Source organism: Mus caroli, unplaced genomic scaffold, assembly GCF_978045245.1.
Source record: "Mus caroli unplaced genomic scaffold, Mus_caroli_1 scaffold_4, whole genome shotgun sequence".
Lineage (NCBI taxonomy): Eukaryota > Metazoa > Chordata > Mammalia > Rodentia > Muridae > Mus > Mus caroli.
The window spans coordinates 134,911,211-134,937,673 of record NW_028227259.1 but is presented as its reverse complement, the minus strand read 5'-3'; the positions used below and the strand labels follow the sequence as shown (position 1 = coordinate 134,937,673).

Here is a 26,463-nt window from a genome sequence, read left to right as displayed (position 1 = left end):
ACCCTATTTACCCATCATCCAAGACAAGCAATTACTTCTGAGACAGGGCTCATATTAAGTACTCCAGACTAGTATTGAATTAAAGAACCTCCCACCTTTCTTGGCAACATTGATGCTCTGCTTTCGCTCTCTCTTTTCCTCCATCTTTACCTCCTTCCTTCCTTCCCTCTCTCTCTTACTCCCTTCCTCCCGTTTCTCTTTTTCTCCCTCCTTCTCCTCACGCCCTCTGACAGCTCACTCCCACTTCTTGCTTTCTTCCGAATCCTTGGTAGATGCTCTACCACTAAGCCACGCCCCCAACCCATCATTGGAGGATTCTGGGAAAGTGCTATATTGTTGAGCCACACTGGGATATTCTGCGCATGTTCTCTACTGCTGAACCGAGAGCCCGGTCCTCCTTTTGCTTTTGAGGCAGCGTCTCACTAAATTGCCCAGACTGGACTTGAATTTGTAATCCTCCTTCCTCAGTCTACAGAGGAGCTGGGATCACAGGCTGGTTTCACCAGACCAGAGCCTCAATTAACATTTACTGAACAAATGTCTTGAAAACCTGTCTTGAGAAATGTATAAAATATCCAATGCATTGAGAAAAATCTCTGTGTGTAGAGGAAAAAACAAACAGCAAATGGAAGTGCCCCGATGAAATGGGTCACAGTGACATAAGAACATTGAAGATGGCTTCAGGCTGTTGATAATGTCATTGGCATGTTAGCGAGGGTACCAAAGCGCTGCTGCTGATGTTAGGAAGCTCAAAGGGGAACTGAATAAGATCTAATGGCAATTGTTAAAGCCCAGAGAGTTCAGGAGGGTATATGATAGACACTGAATGAAGGAGAAAAAGAAAGGAGGTGACCGCACAGAGCATAAGGAAACAGAAGACTGGAGGGAGGAGACGGCTTGTTTTCCCTCAGTGCAGAATGAGTGGAGAAGAAACTCTCATATGGATCTAGAGGTCTGTGCCTCTCAGCCACACTCCAGAAATATGATTAACCATGTTAAAAATTAGAAAGTATGTGCTTGGATCCGAATTAAAAATTGAAATGAAGGGGCCAACACGATGGCTCAGTGGGTAAAGGTGCTTTCTGTGAAGCCTAAAGACCTGGGTTCATTCCCTGGGACCCACATGATGGGAAATGAGAACTGACTCCTTCCAACCCCTAACCTTCTAACTAAATTGTCCTCTAACCTCCACACGAATCGCCTGGCACACATTTGCCTGTGCATACACATGAAGTAAGAAACAAAATATACTTAAAAACAACAATAACAACAACAACAAAACAACAAGTGAGACTAAGGAGCCATAGAAACGGCTCAGTCAGTAAAATGCTTGCTGTGTGAAAATGAGAGTCGATTGTATCCCCCAGCGCCCATGTAAAAGCTGGGCATGGCCACACATGACTGTAGCTTTAGCAGTGGGGAGTGACAGGGACTCAGAGGTTCCTGCCTGGCAGAACTAGTGAGTTTATGGTTTAGGGTGAGACCCTGACTCAAAAAAAGAAAAAGTAAAAAGGTTGCTAAGGGAAATACCCAAATGTTGATGTCTGGGCTTCACATGCATGTTCACAGGAGCACACACACACACACACATACACGTTTGCACATATGCACACACATGAGCACCCACATACACACAGATACAGACATACACACACACACACACACACACACATGTTTGCACATATGCGCACACATGAGCACCCACATACACACAGATACAGACACATACATACATACACACACACACACACACACACACACACACACACACACACACACATATTTTAAAACAAAAAACCAAATTGGCTATTTCTTTTTTTAGAAGCCAAGCTTAGACTACCTGTGACCTTACTCTGGTTCTCAGATGGAACCCCACAGGGATCAGCCACCTCTTCTAGCTTCACTATGGTCCTCTATACTTAACTGTGTCACAAAAGCAGACTGTGTTAAAGTCACTCTTTAGTCATTGGGACACAGATACAGCATAAGGAAACGTGGTCCAGTTCTCTGTTTGAGGAACCAAACCACAAACATGGCCCCTGGTGATTCCCTAGGGGGACTCTGCTTCTACAGTATAACCCATGCCTGAGCTTTGCCATCTCCTGTTATTGGGACCAGACTAGGGATACAGCATGCAGGCAAACAACTATGTCCTTTCCGTTTGCTCCATTGGCTCTTGAACAAGGCCTGTGGTTATGGATGGTGGTCTTGTACCTTAATTACAAGATCAGAAACACGGCGTGTATGAATTGACAGAGCTTGTCATTTTTGAAACAAAGCTGGAAAAGCAGACTCTGTTAAGCCATAGTCTCAACTCTGTGTGTGTGTGTGTGTGTTTGTGTGTGTGTGTGTGTGTGTGCGCGCACGCGCGCCCGCCCAAGTGCACATATGTAATATATATGGAACCCAACCTTGAGATGCTCCTGAGGAGCCACCTGCCTTATTTTTAAATGTAGGACTTTTTATAATATAAAAATGTTTAATTTACATATTTTTTAAATATAGGATGTCTTAATGCCTTGGAGCTTACTAATTTGGCTAGGATGGCTGGTGGCTGAGTCCCAGGATCCTTTTGCCTCTGCTTCCCTAACATTGGGCTTACACATGCAGGTCACCATGCCTGTCTTTTTACAGGACCCTTGGAGGTAGAACTCAGGTCCTGATGCCTAGATCACAAGCACTTACCATCTGCCCGGCCCCTAGCCTCTCTCTCCTTCTTAACAAACAGGTCACAGCCAAAGCAGGTGGCATAGCTTCTGAGATCTAAAGCTGAGCCCAAGGCTAAGCCGTGTAATGTTGTATTTATTGGATTCTATTACACATCCTGGCCTCATCCTTTTAAGTTTTATTTGTTGCCTGTGAAATTTTAATCAGCCAAAGAAAAACAAACACATTATAGAAAAAAAAAAAAAACCAAGATAATGGAGGCCATAAAACCAACAACTCCATACTAAGTACTTAAGAAAAGGCAGGCAGTGATCACAGCTGCAGGGTCAACATGAGGAAAGTTATGTAAGAAATGCATCAACTCCGACGGGCGGGGCACCATGAGGACCTTGGGGTAGCCATGGGCTAGACTAAAGACCTTTTATTGCAAGCTTCCACATTGTGTACTGTTGCAGTGGGAAACAGCTGGGAGCTATAATTTGGAAGATTGATAGGATGAATAATACTGTCATGTTGACAACGTCTAGAATCACGGAAAAGGTGAACCTCTGACCATCTCTCAGATAGGGATTATCTAGATTAAACTGTCCGTGGTAGAGAGACCCACCTTGGCCTCGGATGAACCCCACCTACAGGCTGCATCATGTGACTGCATCAAATGTAGAAAGCAAGCTGAGTGCCTGTATCCCATCTCTTCCTGCTTCCTTGAGGTTAAACGGGGACCTCATACTCTTGTTGCCCTCACTTCCCCCCACTGTAAAGGACTGGGCTTCCAAACTGTGAGCCAAGATAAACCCTTCCTCATTAAGTTGCTCTAGCCAAGTATTTTTCTGTAGTAACGAGGAAAGTAGCAAAGCCAATACCCCTAACCCAATGTTTTAACAGATCAGAAATGATGTTGAAATAAAAAGCCAGGCATGGTTACACACACCTTTAAACCCAGCATTCGGGAGGCAGAGGCAGAATTCTCAGAGTCTGAGGCCAGCTTGGTCTACAGAGTGAATTCCAGGAAGGTCAGGGCTATACAGAGAAACCCTTTCTCAAAAACAAACAAACAAACAAAAAACCCTGAGAAACAAACAAACAAACAAAAAACAAAAATACAAACCACTCCAAAGAACATAGTCAGTAAAGAAGAAATTCACAGCTGATAAAATAGATTCAGTTCCTTGGGTGACAAAATAAATATTAACTTTCCTGTCACAGGAAAAAAAGATTTAGGGATACAAAGATATGAGAAGAGATGACAGGTTGGAGATATACGGAAGGTTGATATCTCTAAGCAGCTGTGAAGAAGGGCAATAGAAACAATACCCTAAAATGTCCTTCAATTTAAAAAGAAAAATATCCTGGGCACTGGCAGGGTGGCTCAGAGGTTAGGAGTGAGCACTGTTCTTGCTCCCCATATCAGGCAGCACAGGACTGCCTGTACCTCCAGCACCAAGAGATTGGATGCCCTCTTCTGGCACCTGTGGGCCTCTGCGCATGGGTGAGCACACACACACACACACACACACACACACACACACATACACACACACACACACACATACACACACACACACAATTAAAAAAAAGTCCTAAAAATCTGCCTGTCTACTCTTCGTTGTTAATTGAGTAATATATCTTTTTCTTTTTTCCTTCCTTCCTTCCTTCCTTCCTTCCTTCCTTCCTTCCTTCCTTCCTTCCTTCCTTCCCTCCCTCCCTCCCTCCCTCCCTCCCTCCCTCCCTCCCTCCCTTCTTTCTTTCTTTCTTTCTTTCTTTCTTTCTTTCTTTCTTTCTTTCTTTCTTTCTTTTTTCTTTTTTTGGTTTTTCAAGACAGGGTTTCTCTGTGTAGCCCTGGCTGTCCTGGAGCTCACTCAGTAGACCAGGATGGCCTTGAACTCAGAAATCCTCCTGCCTTTGCCTCCCAAGTGCTGGGATTAAAGGCATGCGCCACCACTGCCCAGCGAGTAATATATCTTAAGAGATGTTTATCTTAGATATACTTTGAGACTTAAAGTCTTTCTCTTTATCCCTTTATTTATTTATTTATTTATTTACTTTACATTCCCATCATAGCCCCCTCTCCCAGACTCCCTCAGATAGTCTCTCCCTCCATCCCCTCTCCTCTTCACCTCTAAGAAGCGAGCTGTCTCCCCTGGGTACCAACCCACCCTAGAACCTCAGAGACTTGAGGTCTTTCTAATGCAATAAGAAAAAAAAATCCCCAAATATATAGATGTAAAAGTGAACCGAATTCCTTGTGGCTTCTGTCGGGGCTGCAGTTTATAGTGGTCAGCTAACAATTTCAGTAGATGCCATCCCATGATTTGAAAATAGAGTGGACTTTGCCATCTTGAAGCAAGGAAGCAACAGCTCTTGACAGTGTGCATGTATAGTTCTGAGATTCCTTCATCTGATGGAGAACAGCTTCCCTCCAGACTTCAGATCTCTGGCAGCAGCGAGTTTGAGCATACAATGCATGCAGTCCCTCTGACATGAAGGTCCTAATTAAAACCCTTCAGCTCCGATGAGAAGAAAAGGTGGTGTAACTGGGGATGGGGAGATGGTTCTTTTGGTAAAGTGCTTGCCTTGCTTCACTGGGACTGGAGTTTGGATCTTTGGTGCTCAGGTAAGGTCCAGGCACAGTGATAGCAGCCTCTAATCCCAGCACCGGGAAGCAGAGACAGGAGGTTCCTGGGACCTCACAGGCCAGCCAGTCTAGCCTGATTGGTGAGTCCTAGCTTCAGTGAGAGACATAGTCCTTCCAAAATAAGGTGAAGATGTCTCCCATGCCACCAAGCTAGCAAACATGAGTTCAATCTCTGGAACCTACGGTAGAAGGAAAAAACTGGGTCCTGCAAGTTGTCCTCTGATTTCTCCCCATATATACATAACCCTGCTTGGACTTCTCCCTGACATGTGCATATTGCAGGAGCACATAGAGATGCCACTGGGATTTCAGTAGGAGTCTGACACCTGGCAAGGTGATGATTCATCTGCAGAAGGCAACAGACTATGTATGAATCAGTCACACGCGCACATGGCCAGAAAGCCTGCCATCCACCACCCTGGCCTATGTAAACTATTTAAAGTGCACAGTGGCCCTGTGGGAGATGGATCAATGTAGGTTTCATGATTAGAAGGTAGCCTGGCCTGGGCCTGCATGCCTGCTATCCCAGCTTCCAGAGGAGGCTGAGGCAGGAAGATTGAAAACTCAAGGCCAACCTGATCAACACGGAGAGACACAATCTCAGAATTAAAAGTAAAAAGCAAGCTGGGGGTATAGCCCAGTGGTTGAGCATCTGTCAGGCTCTGGGATCAGTACTTAGCATGTTAAGAAAGGTGTGTGTGTCTGTGTGTATGTGTGTGTGTGTGTGTGTGTTGCAACATGCTGTAAGAGGTTAGAACCATTCCAGTATACAATTTAATCCCTGGGCCCCACATGATGGAAGGAGAGAAATCAACTCCTGCAAATTGTTCTCTTCCCTTCACATGAGCACTGTGGCATGCCTGCGCACACACAAGCACGCACACGCCAATTTTAAAAAGGTCCAAAATAATATCCTCAGCGCACTTATCCTCTCAGTAAGGACATTTGCAGGAAAACAAAACGAAAAGCTTCAGAGAGCCTTTTGAATCGATTTAATTGACAAACAAGAGGCAGTTTTATAAGGCTATGTGGGGGTACCGTGGAGTCTTGGGAGAGAAATAAAGACTACAACACTCTTCACAACTAGGGGGACAACTTCCACTTGAAAACAGAAAGCACAGCTGCTCCCCTCCTTCCTCCTATCTGGGGCTATAAGACCCTCATATCTATCTGCTTCTGGGACAGTTCAAAGTTTATTCAATTCATGGTTCAAGGGATCTTTTAGTTAGCCACAATCAATCACCAATTCCAAGATCAATGGCTCCCAGTCCAACTTAGTCAGATACCTATCCCTCGGTTCTGAATCATCAGAAAAGGCTCCTGGCTCACACTTTATTTAGGGAGGCTATAGATGGCTAGATACATCAAACAGGCTTCCTTGTGCCCAAAGGACAAAATTATTTGAAGGATGGTATTGGGATTTAAACATGCAATGCCCCCATAGGTTCATGCATCTGAAAACTGGTCTTTTGCTGTTGACATCATTTGAGAAGGTTGCGAAACCTTTAAAAGGAAGTGGGCTACTAGAGGCGGGCCTTAACCCGGCTGCACTTCCTGTCTCACCCCCTGCTTCCAGACTGCAGATGTAATAGGAGCAGCTTCTGGCGTTGCTGTGTCTCTGCTTCCACAATGACAGTTACTATATTCTCTAGAACCGTGATCCAAAATAAAGCCATCCCCAAGTTTATGCTTGTCAGGTATGTTCTCACAGCGAGAAAAAAAAAAGTCACAAGTACAAATGTGATTGATGCAGGGCAGCACAGAATTACATCTGAGCCATGAAGAAGGAGATATTTAAAGCTGAAAACATCACTGTCTCCAGCAAGGGTGGCTGGGGGCCACTGCTTGGAACTTCCCAAGAAGGGGCTTTCTGCCTCATCAGAGTAGATTCCCTATAGATTCCTTCTAGATATCTCTTCTGACGCCCACAGCTGTCATCTTGCCCAAGTTCTCAGAAACCCAGAGCCCATTCTCATAGGGACAGGAGATCTGTTTCATAAAACGGAGAAAAAGGACAGAGCTATTGGGTGTTTCTTTCCCTCCTGTGGCTTAGACAATTGTGATGCTGGTAGCCTGCTTAGTGGGGTCCCAAAGCGAGATATTCCATTTACAGCCGATTCTAACATAACAAAACAAACAACCAACCAACAAAAATGCTGTGCTGCCTGGAGTGCAGCCAGAAGGAAGGAATGGCACATCAGTTTCTGAGTATTCATTCATTGTGCAAGGATGCCTGCAAGCTGTTTGCCACAGACCCTCGGATAACCTTGGAGAGGTAAAAGGAAGTAGTAATAGAGCCAACTGGAGCTTTCCGAACCTTGATCCCACTAATTTGGAACTTCCATAAGCTCCCAAGGAGCTTATAAGTCAATTTCAAAACCTCAGCATTACCAAGTTTGGAGTTATATGCTCACCTCATAATAACACTCAGATCACTAACTCGATTATATTGGCGATGACAGTGCACTTTAGCATTGGGCTTTCTGTACTGTATAATACTGTTTGGATAATCAGCGAAGGAAAAATCCTGGATCACTAGGGCTCTAGGGTGGTGGGAAGTTACTTAATATTTTCCCTCTTAGCTATGTGTTTGTTTATAAAGGTAGAAGTCAGGTGTGGTGGACATGGCTGGAGTCCTGACATGGCTGATGCAGGTGGATTACCAAACTGGAGGCCAGCTTGAGCTATGTTGTAGGACTCTGTCTCAGAACCATCATAAGTAAAATAATAAATAAATAAGCAAATACATAAATGCAGAGGTGCAAGCATGCATGCCAGACATCTCCAAAGGAATAAATGGGATGACGCCCAACTGGGAATGAGGAACTTTCTCGGAGTGCTCACTTATATAAGCATGAAGAGCTCAGTTTAGATCCCAGAAGTCAGGCACATGTGGGGCAGGCATGGTGCCCTGCCTAAGATCCTAGCACTCAGAAGTCAGACACAAAGACATCTCAAGGATAGGCTGAGCTCCACTTTCAGCAAAAGGCCCTACTTTAGCATATAAGGTGGACACTCCCAATGTCAAGCTCTGGTTCCACATGCATGAACATAGACAAACATGGGTACTTGTACATACACCTGTACTCATACATGTGAACACCATAGATGCATGTATGTGTGCCATACGCACATACACATACAAGAAACCCCACCCATAGTTGATAGTAACAGATTATACTAAGAATGATGACTACAGCAAAACTGTATCCTCTGATCATTTTATTGCTGAAAAAAATTAGATCCTGGGTCATCAGCTACCTTTATAGTAAAATAGGATTGCTACCTATGGTGGTTTGAATATGCTTGGCCTAGGGAGTGGCTCTATTTGGAGGTGTGGCCTTGGTGAAGGAAGTGTGTCATTTTGGGTGTGGGCTTTAAGATCCTCATCCTAGCTGCCAGGAAGCCAGTCTTCTCCTAGTGGCCTTCAGATGAAGATGAAGAACTCTCAGCTACTCCTGTACAATGCCTGCCTGGACAGTGCCATGCTCCTATCATGATGATAATGGACTGAAATCTGAACTTGTAAGCCAGCTCCAATTAAATGTTGTCCTTTATAAGAGTTGTCTTGGTCATGGTGTCTGTTCACAGCAGTAAAATCCTTACTAAGACACCATCTTATACATTGTCTCCTTTTCAAAAGACTCAAGCACTAAGGAGGCTGGGGAGGTGGCTCGATGGGTAAGATCACTTCTGTGAAATTATGAGAACCTAAGCTTGAATCCCTAGCATCCATATTAAAGGTGGGCACAGCTACACATGTCTGTAACCCCAGTATTGGGTGACTGTGGTGGCCATAACAAGAATGTTTACTGTACCAAGTACATATATTTGAGTACTTGGTCCCTAGTTGATGGAACTGTTTTGGAAGGATTAGAAGGTATGGCCTTGTCGGTGTCACTGGGGGGGGGGGTAGGCTCTCTCTCTCTCTCTCTCTCTCTCTCTCTCTCTCTCTCTCTCTCTCTTTCGATGTTGTGTCTCAATCTGTAAGCTCTCAGTAGCTGGCCCAGCTCCATGCCTGCCTGTCTGCTGCCATGCTCCCTGCTATGATGTTCATGGATTCACCCTCTGAAACAGTAAGCGCTGGATAAACCCCTTCTTCTATAACTTGATGTGGTCATGGTATTTTGTCATAGAAATAGGAAAGTAACCAAGATAACTGAAACTAGAGATAGAGAGATCCTGATAGTGCAGAATAAAACGGTTCGAAGCAAAGACTCTTGAGACAAATTCCTGATTATCCATATTTATGTATTTATTTTGTATTGGTAATACTAAGCACATAGCAGCCAAACTTTTCTACACTTGATAAAGTCCTTCCATTGTTAGAGTCTTTAAAAGATGTACTCTCCTAATGCAGACATCTGAGGGGATGTTGGGCAGGGTAATGAGGACCTGAGTTAAACTCCTAGAACTCACATAAAAAAAGTCTGAGTGCATAGCAAGCACTTTATCCACTCAGCCATTTCCCCATTTCCAAATATTAGATTAAAAAGTGTGTGTGTGTGTGTGTGTGTGTGTGTGTGTGTGTGTGTGCAGTGTGTGTGGAGGCCAGAAGAGGGCACTACATCATCTAGAGCTGGAGTTACATGTAGTTGTGAGCCACCCAACGAGGATGGTGGGAACTGAATTTGTGTCTTCTGCAAGAACTCTTAACTGCTGAGCCATCTCTTCAGGCCTCCCGCAACATAACAGCATTTGACCATACATTCTTTATGTAGCTTCCTGCCTTTAGCACCACTGAAATCAATATTGCATTGCTCAGAGTTAAGAATTCAAGGCAGTGAAACATTGCAAGCATAAGAATTCAGTTTGTGAGTCAAGGGTGGGTCTGGAAGGGTTGAATGGGCTGCTATAGTCCCCATTTCTGGTTGCTAGTTTTACCTTGGGCATATCACAGTTGTTATCTGTCTGCTCTAACCGGTCCTTCATTTCTGTCTGCAGACAACTGTCTCCCAAGTTTCTTTGTCCTCTCCTCCTCCTCTTGGCCCAGTTACTCATGCACACTTAATCAGGCCAGAGGCTGAAGCAGAGACAAGCCAGGCAATGGCCCCAGGCATTAATGTTAATGAAAAATAAATTGTTTAATTCACTCCTTCTACTGGAGAAAGGTCCAAGGACCAAAAGATCCTTCACTGAGTTGTTTGATAAAAACACAAAACAATAATTAGAAATGGAAAGGGGTGGAATAAGTAATAGCCATTTTCCTGATGATTCAGCGGCTATGAGGAGAATGCCACATTCACAGGAACACTGCATTCTGTGTTCACATTAGCAAGGAATCAAGCCAAGGAGCTGCCGAGTCTTGGCATGTGAGAAAACAGACTGAAATCATAGCAGAATTGTATTGGCTTAAACTGAGCAAGCTTACTTGAATACAGAGAAGTGCTTCTCAGATTGGACATCATTTTTCACTTGTTCCTTTGCGTTCTGGTTAAATGCAACCCCCCCCCCTTCCAGGTACTCATGTGTAAAGACACAGAACCCTAGATGATGGAGCTATTTTGAGAGGTGACAGGAACTTTAGGAGGTGGGGCTAAGCTGGAGGGAGTAGATATTTGGGGGGGGGGCAGGTCTTATCACCGGTATCTTTCTGTCTTGCTCTTCTGATATGCTTTCCGCCATAGGTGAAGAAGCCCCTCCACCTTACGGTCCTGCACAATGATGTTCTGCCTAAGCATGCAAGTCATGGAGATCACACACTAAACCCTCTAAAATCATGAGCTATAGAATGACTCTTTGGCCTGTACAGTGCTTCTGAGAGGTATAAGTAATCCATGCATATGAAGCTTTGACTGATCCCTGTCCTGTCCTTGCATCACTTGCAGCTACTTTTAGAAGCAAAGATTGTAAGTATTCCCATTTGATCTCCCTATGAACTGTGATTTCCTCTATCCTCTGCCCTCTGATTGACCTCATGGCTATATGAAATCAAGACTCTGATCATGGACTTCATCAAGAGAGGCTCCAAATTCATGTGATCTCCTGGGTCCTCCTCTCATTCCAAACTTGACTATGTATCAGTGAAGGGTGTTTGATGTTTAATAGCGATTGTCAACATGAAATGCACACCTCAGAGACTGTTTGTAAAGGACTGTCTGAACTAGGTCGACTGAAAAGATGACCCACCACTATGACTGGTTTTAATGTCAACTTGCCACAAATGAATCATTTGAGTAAAGAGTCTCACCTGAAGAACTATCCTGACTGCTTTGATGTGGGGAGATCCTTCCCGATATTGGGTGGTACCCTTCATCTAAATGCATATTAGAGATAAGAGGGTTTATTAGGAGGAAGGTTATTTTGCCTTTTACATACTTGGTCTTCCTCTTGCCACAGAGTAGATCTGCCCTATTGCTGCTATTGCTGATTCCTTTGCTGAAAACAGAATCAGAATTTCCAAGCTTTTATAGTAGACCAGTAGACCAGAGTCTACTATTCCATTACTCTAAAGAACCCTGGGTAAAACACCACCATCAATATAGGCAGCACCATCTGATGTGATGGAGTCCTGGACTGAATAAAAACAAGAAGACGAGCTGAGTATCAGCAAGCATTAATCTCTGCTTCCGGGATGCAGAGGCAATGTGAGTGGCTGCCTCATGCTTCTGCCGCTATGCCTTCCCCCTGCCATGATTGACTGTATCCCCTCAGACCATGAGCCACAATAAACCTTCCTCCCCTTTAAAGGCTTTTTTATCTTATTTTATTTTTTGAGACAAAGTTTCACTGTATATCTCCGACTGGATTGGAACTCACTTGGTAGACCAGGCTGGCCTTGAATTCACACAGGCCTACCTGCTTCTGCCTCTCAAGCGCTGAGATTTAAGACATGTACTATATACATAGTCTTAAACTGTTTCTTGTCAGGTACTCTGTTGCAGCAATAAGGAACACAACTATGACAGATGTTAGACTAGAACATTTTTTTCCCAGAATTACCTTTTCAGGCAATCTAGCTTTGTATTCACATGAATGCTTTTGGGTGAAAAGAGGAGGGACTGGCCACTCTGGGTCCTAACTGAGCCCATAATGGTAATGTACCAGTCACTATGACATGGCCTACAAGGCACGGCGCCATGATGGAAGTCAAGAATGGGTCAGCAGGCCATCATCAGGTTATAAAACTTTTGAGAACGTCCAGACAGTCCAGACACTGTCACATTTGAAAGGTATGCAGCAGGAGTGTCAGAGCAATCTTCCAGGAGCCTCTGTCCAGAGAAATAATGACTGACATCTAGACCATGTGCACCTCTGGTCACAGATAAAGACCATCAAGCACAGATGGCCCCATGGAAAAGCATTATGAGCCAATGCAATGCTCATGTTCAAGGTTGCCCATCCATCCCATGTGCATTGCCAAAGAGCAACATCTGGGTCGGGTACAGAGAACTGTTACAGAGGGAAGAAAAACAGATCATCTCTATCACCTTGTGTGTCTGTCTTTGAACACAGGAACCACTTTCCATGAATGACAAAAAAAATTCATGCATACATATATGTGTATGTATATTACACCAAGCAAAGTACAATTATGAGAGTTTTGTCAATTTGACACACACTAGAACCACCTAGGAATATATTCTCTGTGAGGGATTGTCTAGAGCAGGTTGGACTGTGAGCAGGTCTACGGGAGATTATCTTGACTGGGTTAATTGATATGAGGAGATCCAGCTAGAAAGAAGGTGGCACCATGGATTGGTTTGGGGATCTGGACTGCATAAGAATAGAGAAAGCTAGCTGAGCATTAAGCATGCAATCATTCGTATTCTCTTTGCTCTTGACTGTGATTGCTGTGACCGGCTGTCTCAAATCCCTGCCACTGTTATTTCTTTTCAGTAATGACCATAACCTGAAATTCTGAGATAAAATAAATTTCTCACTGCCTCCAACTGTTTGTTGTCAGTGTTTTTATCCCAGCTACAGAAACAAAATTACATCATGTTTCTAATTTGGTAGACACCATGGTAAACATACAAAGGGGAAAATATATATATATATTCTATATCTATATCTATTTCTCTCTATATATATATTATATATAATATATATAATATATATATATATATATATATATAGAGAGAGAGAGAGAGAGAGAGAGACCACTTCCCTGGCTTCCAAAGGCATATTGTTTTTTATCATGATTTAATTACTGCCTTTCATTTAATTTTCTTTATCCCTATAAAAGGGAGATTTACTTCTGTTGTTACAGCAAAGGAGAAAAGTCTAATAAAAGTCCCATCCTAGAAAAAACCCTATAGGACATAAAATCCATGTTAAAAATCAGTGTTTAAAGAAGCTGGTTAGATTTCCTTCTTATGGTCCACAAAAGAGTCCTCTGTGCTACCTCGGATCCAAGACTTGCTCTGCGCTGAGACCTCAAGGGAGAAACATCAGCTTCGACAAACAGCTCTCACATGATGGAGGACAGACTCCAATGAGCATGGGAAGTGCCAGAAATGTAAATTAGAACTTTAGGGAGACACCATCTCACCCCAATCAGAGTGGCTATTGTTAAAATAACAAATAGTAAATGCTGCCGAGGGCCTGGAAATGACATCTGCTCCTGTACTGGACTGCGGTGTGCCTCAGAGGGGGTTCCTGTCTAGAATCTCCTCAAGAGGGGCCAGGGCATGACTCAGTTGTGCAGAACTTGCCTAATACATAGGAGACCATAGGCTCCATCTTCAGGAACACCAAAAGAGAAAAAAAAAAAAAAGGAGGAAGGGAGGAAGGGAGAGAGACGGAGAGAGGATTGGGGGGGAGAAAGGAAGAGAAGGAGGGAGCAAGAGAGAGAGGGAAGGAAAAGGGAGAGAAGGAGAGAGGGAAGAAAAAGGGAGAGAAGGAGAGAGGGAAGAAAGGAGGAGGAGAGAAATGGAAAGAGGGGGCAGAAGTGGAAAGCAGGAAGGAAGGAGGGAGAGGGGAGGGTATCAGAAGGAGGAGTTCAAAGATTACTGCCAAAGAAATGCAAATTATTAAGTAGATAATAACATTAGATACTAAGTGTTTAATAATTTGATCATTATATGTATAGATTATATACATAAAACAGGTATGGAGAGAATTACCACCAGACCCCACAAACCACTAAAATTAATATATAACAGTAAAAATTAGGTAACTGAAAACAAAGGTCACCTTCAAGCAAGTATAGAAATATATAGATATTTATACAGAGATAGAAAATCCTGACATTAGTCTGTGTTCTTATAATTCTTCACATCTGTCTTTGTTGGAAATGATTCATAATTAAAGATTAATTTTTAGAGGGAAAAAAACCCAAATGAAATGTCTTTGAATAGTGTAATCATTCTCTTCCTGCCTCCTGGCTTTCAATATTTTCCCAAAATATATTGAATCTTTGTTACTTTGATAATTAGGAAGAAAATACAAACTCCATTTTTAAAAAGTCATATAACCAATCAACCAAGGTAAATAGGAAAGTACTCAGGAGAAAAATGGATGAGGGATGATTCTGATAAAAGGAAAATAGAAAAGGCATAAAATTTGGTCAAATCTCATTAACTGGTACTTTACTTATTCTGAATTAATTAGTGGGCAATTGGGTTGGGTCTTGTGCTGTTGCAGAGACGAACTGCTTGGTACCCAATGGAATTCCAGTTTTAATGATATTTAAATCCTGTGTTTTGCTGTGATGTGCCTTTTTCTTTTAATTAGTTTTTTTTTGTTAGTTTGTTTTTGATAAAGGTCTTACTATGTCACCTGGTTTGTCTTTTGATTTATGATAATCCCCCTGCCTCAGTCTTCTGAGTAGGAGAATGACAGATGTATGTCGCCATACCTCGCTGAAAACATACGAAGCATGGAATATGTGTCAAACGAAAGTGGTTTTGATGTCTTACAATACTGGGATTAAATGCAGGTCTCTGTGTGTGTGCCATGCAAACACTATCCTAGTAGACCACTGAGCCACAACCTGGTTTCTCAGTGGGGAAAGAAAGCAAGTGCTCTACCTTTACTGGGGGATTCTAGGCAGGGGCTCTACCACTGAGTCTCACTCCTAGCCCCTCACTGGAGGATTCTAGGCTGATGCTCTACCACTGAGCCATGTCCCAGCATTCACTTGGGTATTGTATTTTATGACTCTACCTCAGAGTCATCCCCCATCCCCAGGCCTTCAACTGCACGGATGTTTAAGGCCATGCTTTCTTCACATTTGGTTTCTTTTTCCCATCCAAGGGTCTGGACCCTTGACTGGCAGAGGATGCACACCTGTTGAAGGGATGATTAAGCCAACAAGGTAAGCAACATTGCAGGGAGATTTGTGATTCACTTAAGAGAACAAACTCTTTAATAGCTGTTGGCTCATTAAGTGTTGAAGTAAATATTGTAGCTAATTAAATACAGCTTTATTTATTCGCTTTCACAAGACCCAGCAGAACATCAATTACCAAATAAAATTTTAATGAATCAAACAGCTTTAAAAATATTCAATGTATTTGCTAGTGCTGAATGACCACCTTTTCCAATTAGTGTGAATTACCATAAAGCTTCTGCCAAGAGTCGCTAACCTGTGGGAGTTTCCTCAAAACACTGGCTATGCCATTGTCATTCAGCTCTCCAGTTGCTCGGATCTTTCACACACACACACCTAGGTGTAATTCGAGACTAATCAGTCCCCGGGTTGGGTGTATACCTGTCTTAATTTTTGAGCTGCTATGATACAACAAACAAAAGCAAAAAGAAAACTAAACCCTTAAAAGCAACTCCAGGGAGAAAGGATTTATTTGGCCCACAATTCCATTTATAATCGCTCATGGTGGTGGGGGAAATCTCAGCAGGAGGAGGTGCTCCGGTCAGCTGGTCACATGACAGCCAGAAGCAGAAGCCAGCGATGAATGGATGTACGTCTACTAGGCTATAAACTGTCTGAAGTGGGTGCTGGGAATTGAACTTAGATCCTTTGGAAAGAGGTAGGTGACACTTGAGCCAATCTGGAAAACAAAAGGGACTGGACCCTTTAAGAAAGGATAGTTCCTGTTGCAGGGTCCAGAGTCTTCAGCAGATTACAACTGTTACAAAGTGGCTCAAGGGGGAATAAAAGAACACTTCCAAGCCAGGATTCTCAGGTTGGGACCAATCAGAAAGGAGAGAGAATCTGGAGGCATGAGGTCTTCTGGGAGCCTAGAAAAAGTCCTACCCAAAGCCCTGCTCCAACAGTATCGAGGGGTGGGGGGTGGGGGAGAATGGGTGTTGATGGTGGGAGAGTAGCAGGAGGCTCCTAGCTCTAGATGGGAACTGTTTATCTTTTAATGCTTTAATAAAGTTTATCATTTTGTTCTTTCCCCCTGTGGTTGATATGCATTTTTAATTTTGTGTCGATTTATAACTCTTGCTTTCACCCTATCAGCTGGGCCCAGGATCTGGCACTGTTGCTTTCTGTCAGAGACCCTCTGCAGAAAATGCCTCTGGTGTCATATCCACTGCTTCAGAACGCTGTCACAGTATCTCAGTGGTTCCTCAACTGTCACATTACTTTCCTGTCTGAGTGGGTCTTATTGTCCATACCACTTGAATGAACTGGGCAGTACCATAAAATGACCACCCTCACCCAATATCCCCATAACACTGCAACAGAAGTATGGGCTCTTAAATGCTGAGCCATAGCTCCAGTCCTGATCTCTCCACCCTCGTACACACCAGGATCTCTTGCATAAGGGATGACACCACCCACAAGGGGCATGCCTTTCAACTTCAATGAATGAAACCCAGATGATTGTAGATTTTTGTCAGGTTGACGACACTAATCATTACAATGCCATTGTAAATTCAGTGTCCCATTCTCAATGGTGCCTTCATCACTGCCCAGCCACTGGGTCATATCATATTTGATTCCCAAAATCTCTCCCTTAACAGTGCAGCTCACAAAATTTCTTCTTCCCTATGTCCATTCTGCTCTTTCATCTTGTTCCCCAACATCCAATCAGGATGAAGAAGATCACTTCGCATCCGTTTGCCTGCAGATGTGCCAATGCCCTAGCTAGGATATAGATAAGTATGCCATATGACTGTGTCCCCCAAGGCCTCTCTATTAGAAACACAGTCCTGAACTATAATTCAAATATGGCTTCTGCCTCTCCAAATAAACAGACAAACTTCATCTAATGAAAGCTTGGTCCACAGTGTTCCTGGTCTGAGAAGGAGGTGGGGAAACTTCAAGAGGTTGGACACCATTGATTAGACACAGTGGAATTTCAATTCAGCTACAAAGAGGAAAAAAATGGTGAATTTTGCAGGGAAACAGATGGAATTGGAAAATATTGCACTAAGCAAGGTGAACAGAGAGACAAATGCCACAGATTATTTCTCATATGTGAACCCCAACTTCTGAATTTATAGATGTGTATTTTCATGGGGGGCTCGGAAACTATAACTCAGGCAAGGAGAGGGGAATAAAAGGGCTTACAGGATGGAGGTGGGGTAGTGAGGAATAGAATATTTGGCATGGGAATATTTAAAGTGGCAATGACGAGCAGGAAGATGACAGAAACAATGGGCAGGGTGGCACACCAAAAGGAAGCCGTCAGTGTGAAAGTGTTATATGGAAATTTGCATCTTTGTAATCTAATAAAAAATAAAAGGGGGAGAGGAGGAAAAGTGGGGCCTGGTGGTAGGAGCTTAGGTAATTGGGTACAGCGCCCTCTGGGGAGCTCAAGCTGATCCCACAGTAGGAATTAGTGCCCCCAAAGGTGAATTTACACAAAAGAGCAGGGATGGGGACAGAGATGGGTCAATGGGTAAAAGGGCTGGCTGTTTGAACCTAATTATTAAGATCCATACCATGAGAAGAGAGAACCAGCTCCAGCAAGTTGTTCTCTGACCTCCATATACACACCATTACTGCAGTGTCCCAAACACAAATAAGTAAAAAACTAACTAACCAACTAACTAATTGTAATAAAACATTAAGAATGATAACAAGACTAAGGATGGTTCAGCAGGTAAAAACAAAACAAAAAACATTTGCCCAGATCCCTGTAGCCTATGTAAAAAGCTGGATACAGTGTCAAACATCTGGAGTCCCAACACTCCAAGATGGGAAGCAGAAACAGGAGCATCATGGACTACCATGCAGACACAACAGGAGACCATGCCCCCATATGGTGGGAGATGCAAACTGACTCCTGAAAGTTGTCTTCTGACCACCACTTACGTGCATGGCGTGTGCACTGCCCCCTCCCATCATCCATCCCTTTGCTTCTCACATGTGCAATCAACTTTTATTTTTAAAGATTTGTGTTTACATTTTATTTGTGTGTCTGTTTGTGGTCAGATGCACATAGCCCCACAGAGGCCAGAGGAGGAAACAGAACCCCTGGAGATGGAGTTTAGGTGGTTGTGAGCTGCCTGACATGAATGGTGGATACCAAATTTGGATCCTCTACAAGAGCAGGAAGTGCTCTTAACCACTGGGCCCTGAATAAATAAATTTTTAAAAGAGGGGGAGAGGGCTTGGAGAGAAAACAGAAAATGGTGTGTGTGTGTGTGTGTGTGTGTGTGTGTGTGTGTGTGTGACATCTCTGGGACTAGTCTGAGATCTCAGGTGAGAGAGGCCCCCAGGAGTCTATGGAGGCAACCTTAGCTGAGATTCTTACCACCAGGGCATATGGAGACTGAAATGGCCACCTCCCATAGCCAGGTTAAACCTCCAGTGGAGGGAGGGAGACATCAACCCACCCAAAAAACCTTCAACCCCAAATATGTTCTACCTACAAGATGCACAGGGATAAAGATGGAACAGGCACTGAGAGAATGGCCAGTCACTGACTGGTTCAACTTGAGACCCATCCCATGGGAGAGAGCTAACCCCTGACATTATTAACAATACTCTCTATGCTTACAGACAGGAGTCTAGCATAACTGTTTTCTGAGAGGCATCACCCAGCAGCTGATGGAAATAGAAGCAGAGACCACAGACAAACATTAAGCAGAGCTCAGGAAGACTTGTGGACCAGTGGGGAACAGAAGGGAGCAAAGCAGAGGGGTCAAGGACACTACGAGATGACCTACAAAGTCAACTAACCTGGGTCCATAGGGACCCACAGAGACTAAAGCACCAACCAAAGAGCATGAAGGGCTAGACCTAGGCTCCCTACACATTTGTAGCAGATGTGCAGCTTGGTCTTCATTTGTGTCCCCTAACAATTGGAGCAGGGGCTATCTCTGACTATGTTGCCTGACTCTGGATCCCTTTCCCCTAGTTGGACTGCCTGGTCAGGCCTCAGTGGAGGAGGATGCACTTAGTCCTGCAATGACTTGATCTCCCAGGGTCGGGGGTGGTACCCAAGGGAGGATTCCCCTTCTCTGAGGAAAAGGCAAATGGGTAATGAGGGGAGAGATTTGTGAGGTTAGGACTGGTAGGGGAGGAGGGAGGAGGGGAGCTGCAACCAGGATGTAAAATGAACTAAAAAAAATAAAAATAAAGGAGCAGTGCTAATGCTAATTCCTCTCTGCTCCCTGGCTTCTTCTCTTGAAGTATGGACTCTCCATCTTGTACGCTCCCACTATGATGCTACCTACCATGTTGTGATGCAAAGGGCTTGCCTACTTTTGAAGTTTGATCCACTCAAAGAGTGAGCAAAATATACCTTTTAAAAAATAAGATAAAACCACCAGGTATTACGTTATAGCAGAGGAAAACAGGTACCATTGACCTCCACATAGTGCCTCACTGGGAACCACATTGACTTCCTCATAGCACCCCACCGGGGACTAAGCCTTCATTATATAAACTCTTACAGCTCAAAATGCATACAAACCACAGCAATGACCAAGCTTCCAAATTAGTACCTTGCCTTCCCTTCTTTGTGCCCTACTAGAACCAGTCTTCCTTGTGAGATGTAACACAGCCTTGCTCCTTTCTCTGGAACTCCTTTTTCTTCCAAATTCCATCAGTTCTCCCCTTTACTGGATCTTTCCCATCCGCATACAAATGAGCTGTCATTTTTCTTCCATTTCAAGAACAAAAATAGAAATCTAAACTCATCTTCACCCCATGTCCCTTCCAGCTCCCACCCTACCTTTTGTCTCACCTTAACAGCTAAATTCATCCCAAGAATACATAGTGTGCTTATTATCTGCAAAGTCTCTTCCCTAGGTCTCTCACACATGTAGTTCTTCATGACATCCAGCACTCTTAGTCAAGGTCACTAATGAACTCCATGGCAACAGATGACAGTTCATTTGTTCTTCCACTTGTCAGTAGATAGCAATCCACTTCAACTGCCACATGAATGCTGAGAATCAGAAGGGACAGTACTGATAAGTGTATGGGGGTGTTGAGTATGCATTTACACTTCCCGAATCTCAGGAAGTTGATGTGACAATCTGACCTTGAGGAGTTTTGGCGCTTGGAACTGCTTCCTTCCACAGGACATCACACTCCAGGGCTTCCTACCACTCTCTCTTTTTAAATATGGACTGATTCATGAATTTGTGTGTCATACTTCCAGAAGGGCCATGCTATCTTTCCATTCCACTCCAACTTTCGTATATGTGCTGCCATTATAGTGAGCACTACTTTATCTCTTTTGCTGGTGTCTCTATTTGCTTGGCAGGTTTATGGGATGCATCTCTTGCCAGTGTCTCAATTGCAAGAGATTTACTGCTCCAGCTCCATGGTTGACATTCAGGAATGCATTGCAAGTGCAACATTGGTTGGAAACTTTGGTATTTCGAGACAGGGTTTCTCTGTATAGCCCTGGCTGTCCTGGAACTCACTTTGTAGACCAGGCTGGCCTCGAACTCAGAAATCCGCCTGCACTCCAGACTTGTGTATCTCATTGTCTCCTCAAATTCCACTTAGATGTCTGTGATGGTCAAAATTGATTATATACTTGAGAGGGTCTAGAACCACCAAAGAAATACACCTTTGGCATGGTTATAAGGAATCATCTAGATTGGAGTTAACTGAGGTAGGAAGATCCACCTGGAATTTGGGAAGTATCAACCCCTAGGCTACCCAAAGGAGAAATGAGCTGAGCACTAGCATCCATCTCTCTCTGCTTCCTGACTGTGGATACAATGTAACCAGCTACCTCATGCTCCTGCCACCATGTCTTTCCTACCACAATGACTGGTACTTTCAAACTGTGATGCAAATAAATCTTTCCTTCTTTAAGTTGTTTTGGTCACAGCAATTAAATAATAATAATAATAAATAATAATAATAATAATAATAAAGAATGGATGTAATATCTAACAGGCATTCTATTCCAATAATAGCATGTTCTAAGTTATAGTCTGAATGTGAAATGCTCCCTCAGAGGCTCATGAATTTGAACATTTGGTCCTGAGAGTATTATTTTAGGGACTGTGCAACCTTTAGCTTGAAGGGGTAGGTCACTGGGCGGGGCTGGGAGAAGACCTGAGATTTATAGTGCAGCTCAGCTTCTGGCCCTCTCTCTGCTTCCTGATCCAAAATGGATATGAACATGCACCCCATCACAGTCACCATGGTGGACTGTATTGCCTCAAACCACAAGGCTGTTTCTGCTTTAAGTGGTTTCATGTCAAATATGGTCACAGCAATAAGAAGACAGACGTTACATTGAACTTCTAGTTTCTCTTACAAATCCAGGCATCTAAGTGAATATCAAGTCGATCTCCCCAGCTTCTCAGACGCAAATCTTAAATTAGAATTTAGTTTCAGCCATAACTCTCCTCTGTTACACACTCTTACTCTTTCAAAGTATATCCAACATCTGCCATTTCTCCCTACCTCATTGCTATTCTGTATGCTGGATCAACTTTCCCAGAATTGAAACATTCTTTCATGGAGGGGGGAGGGGGGACTATGAGACTCAGTATGTGAACAAATGCTCCAAGTCTGGGAAAACTAGAACATTATAAACTGTCCCTGAGGGCCATCTGAAGTTTATAGACAACCCCTGGGGGGCATGCCAAGGCTATACAAGCAGTAAATGACTGCTGAAGAGGAGACTCTAACTAGCCAAGCTGCTGCAGGTCGTAAGAGAGCTCCAGAGATGCAGTTTTTATGAGTCATGACCCATGTTGAGGTGGGCTTTTTAGTGATACAGTTGCCTTTACGTCTGTCATCCCCGCTCTTGCAAACAATTCCTCACCCACAATCTCATCAGTAACTCCAGTAAATTCATTGGCTCAGCAAGCTAGACATCTGTGTAAATTCTGCTTTGGTCTGTTGTGGATTAAGTAGATTTCTATGTGTTGCATCTCCTCAGGGAAAGTCTCACATGCTACATTGAACTTCTAGTGTTTTCTTGGGTCATATGCTGGTCCAAGTCACCACCAGCTCCTGTTTCAACCATTGCCAATGATGTCCGAATGGGTCTCCTATTTTCACTCTGGTTCTGTCTCAATCTATATACCACCTGACAGAGTGATTCTGTTAGTCTGTGTCTGACCATGACATTCGCCTCAGAGCTCTCTGTGGAGTTCCCTCTCTGTCCAAACAAGAGATAAAGTCCTCCTCCTGAGGAGGTATTTTGTCCCCACCTTAGACCTCTAATTCATCAAATTTCCCAGTTGGTTAATGCTAATCAATTTGCGATGAGTTTTTAGCTAGATGTAGCTTGTGGTCACTATGTGGTTCTCGTTAACTCTATACCTTATTTTTCCACCCTCTATAGCAGTGGTTCTCAACCTGTAGATCATGAATGACTCCCTTGGAGGTTACACAACCTTTTCACAGGGGTTACATATCAGATGCCCTGCATATCAGATATCCATGTTATGATTCATAACAGTAGCAAAGTTACCGTTATGAAGTAACAATGAAAATAATTTTATGGTTGGGGGTCACTAGGACATGAGGAACTGTATTAAAGAATCTCAGCATTAGTATTCTCTAGTATATTCAGAAGTTGGCTATTTCTGAAAATAATATTGATGGCTGACTAATCCCCTTCCATAGAAAATGAAAGTCAATGAGACAAGACTTCTTTTGCTGTGGCAATACACATTGGGCACTCAGTAAATATTTGGTGAAAGATGCTCTTTACCCGTAGTGTAAAATTTTAAGAGCCAAGGTTCACTTCCCTTTTAAGTTTGTTATTACAATTATTTAATTTGGGTGTGCATGGATTCATGTGTACATGTTGACGGGCACCATGTAACACAGTGCGTATGTCATGAAGAGGCGGGAGGAAAACTTCTGGGAGTCACTTTTCTTCTTCCATCATGTGGTCCCAGAAATCAGACTCAGGTCATCAGACTTGATGACAGGTGCTTTATCCATTGAGCCATCTTGTGAGCCCCACCTTTTCCTATTTTAAATATTTTTAGAACTTGTTCTCTCTCTCTCTCTTTGCCTTAATTTAGTACAGAATATACTGTTTCCCTGAAACATGAAATGTCACTTTTCTATATTAAATTATGTCACAAAATGTGTGTCATTAGAGACAGTTAATGTCATCTTTTCATTAAGTGTACCCACTTGCTAGGTTTTTAGAGTCTGTCTACCAAAAGACTGTTCATCATGAACATTCCCTTGCTGCCATCTCAAGGTTCCTTATTTCATTTTTTTTAAATAAAAATAACTGGAAGCATTTGAGGAGCATTTGAGGAGAGATGGACAAAGTTTGTAACAACCTTTACTGTGGCCATATCCAGTGTTATCAGAGGCTGCTTGCCTTGAAATTGCATTCTGTTGCCATGATCAGACATTTTGACCAAAAGCAACTTGAGGAGTAAAGGGTTTGCGTGACTTACACTTTCAGGTCTCAGTTCATCACTGAGCTCAATCAGGAGCCTAAGACTGGAATCTGGAAGCAGCAACCATGAAGGAACACAGCTTTCTGGCTTGTTCTCGGGCTCACACACAGACTCATGTTCAACTAGATTTCTCATATAGCCTAGGTCCACCTGCCTAGGGATTGTGCTGCCCACAATGGGCTGGATTGTCTGCATCAATCAATAAGCCCAGAAAATCCCTCATAGGCATACCCATTGCCCAGTGTACCCTTCAACTGTGGTTCTTCTCTCTGAAGACTGTGGGCTGTATCAAGTTGACACAGTTATGTAAAGGTGACATACTGACATCATTTTCATAGACACCAGCAGAAACAAAGAGAGTAGTTAGTTACACCTACCCCCTCCCTTAAAGGTTACACACAAAACCAAAAAGCTAGAGGCCTGGGCTAGGGAGGTGACTCAGTGGAGATCTGAGATTGAATCTCCAGAATCCATGTTAAAAACCTGAATGTGGATATAGAATCCACAGAAAATCATGGGACAGTTAGCCTGGCATACACGGCATCAAACAAGAGACCCTGACTCTAACAAGGTGAAAGGTAAGATCACAAATCTGAATTCTCCTCTGACCTCTGTATGTGCACGTGGCACATGTGCATCACACTCACACACACACACACACACACACACACACACACACACACACACACACACACACACATCAAACTCACACACACAACCAGAGCTCAATAACCTGAGTTCAATCTCCAGAACTTATGGTAAGGAGATGGCTAATGCCAGCAAGCTGTTCTCTGACTTCTATGTACACACCATGGCACAAGCATACCCTCACCTATACACAAATAAAGAAATGGATGAAATACAATTTTAAATACAAAAGCCACCAACTAAATGGACAAGTGTTCCCTTCTTGTGGTGCTGAAGATCAATCAGACCAGGGGCTGTCACACACACACACACACACACACTAGGCAAATGCCCTATTACTGAGTCACATCATATGCTATACTTATTTAGAATGAGCATCCCCAGGCTCCTCTCTAGACCTCCTGGTTTAGAACTCTGGAGGGCTTAGCCCAGAACTCTATAACAAGAACACACAGTGACTCAAGAGACCCACCATGCTACCTACTTTGTGAAGAGGAAATAATTTTATGGTTGGGGGTCAAATTTTTCATCACTCCATATCCACAGGAGACGGAAGCATTTGTAGATACCAACTCTGATGATACGTCCTTTTCAATAAAAGATTGATTTTGTTTTTTTTTATTGTGTGTATGAGAGAGTATTTAAACATGCATGTGGGTTCCCAGGGAGTCCAGAAAAGGGTGTTGGATCCCCTGGGTCTGGAGTTACAAGTGGTTGGGATCAAGCCAACCTGGGTGCTGTCATCTGGAAGGTGCAGCAAGTACTTTTAACTGCTGGGCCTTCTCCCCAGTCCCAGAGGATGCTTTATTTATATAAAATGGTGGAAATTATTTGCAGAGTGTATACTCTCCCATATGCTTTAAATTATCTCTGTATTACGTATTGCAGCTAATGCAATGTAAATGCAATGCAAATAGCTGTTATACTGTATTGTCTAGGGAATCATGACGAGGGAAAGAAGCCTGTGTACATCCAGCACAGACATAATTATATTTTCTGACTATATTTGATACATGGTTGGTTGAACCTATGAATACAGAACCCACAGATATAGAAAACCTAGTTGTCTCTTGAGATTTTATTTTATAGGGGAAATAACGCTATTTGATTTTTTTTTAAAAATTGTGGTTTTTATTTATTTGTTTTGCCTATGTTGGGGGAAGTGTACATTCCATGGAGAACAGATGAAGGGTAGAAGAAAACCTATTCGTTCCTTCTATCTCTGTAGATTGCAAGGATCGAATACAGGTCACCAGGCTTGGAAACAAGCCTTACCAACTGAGCCATCTTGCCCACCTAAGAATATTCTTAATTATCTCTTGTGCCATCAGCTTGCAGCTGCTGCACAGTGGGGAGCCAAAAGAGACTCTTAATCTGATAGACTTACATGCTGGATGAATCGGAACTATATCACAGCTGTGATCAGTAACAGATGAGTTTTATCTTACACCAAAGCATGTCAGATATCCATCTGGGGCAAGAGGAACCCTTGTAGGCTGCTGATGGGAGTGCAAAATAGTACAGTTATTATGGAAATCAGCTAGAGGTTTCCCAAACAAACAAACAAACAAACAAGGTGGGACTGGATGCTGGAGAGGGCATGGCATATAGAGAGGAAGAGGATGGAGGAGGAACCCACCATGGACCAGAAGCATATGGCCATGAGAAACAGCAAGCAACAAAGTATCTTAAAGCTGGGGAATAACTTAGTATAGTCCTAGATGGGCCCAATCTAGGCATATGGCTTATAATTAAAGAATCTTGATTGTGTGTCTTTTATATTAGGCATATTAGGATTG

General features: G+C 43.2%; 1 protein-coding gene and 1 non-coding gene across 7 annotated transcripts in view; both read right to left on the bottom strand.

Moving 5' to 3' along the window:
* Caln1 (calneuron 1) overlaps positions 1–26,463 on the bottom strand; it is a 477,612-nt gene that overhangs the window by 43,310 nt on the left and 407,839 nt on the right. The window lies entirely within an intron of this gene.
* LOC147005361 (U6 spliceosomal RNA) lies at positions 20,733–20,840 on the bottom strand. Its single transcript, XR_015047042.1, has one exon. It is a non-coding gene; the product is annotated as a U6 spliceosomal RNA (small nuclear RNA).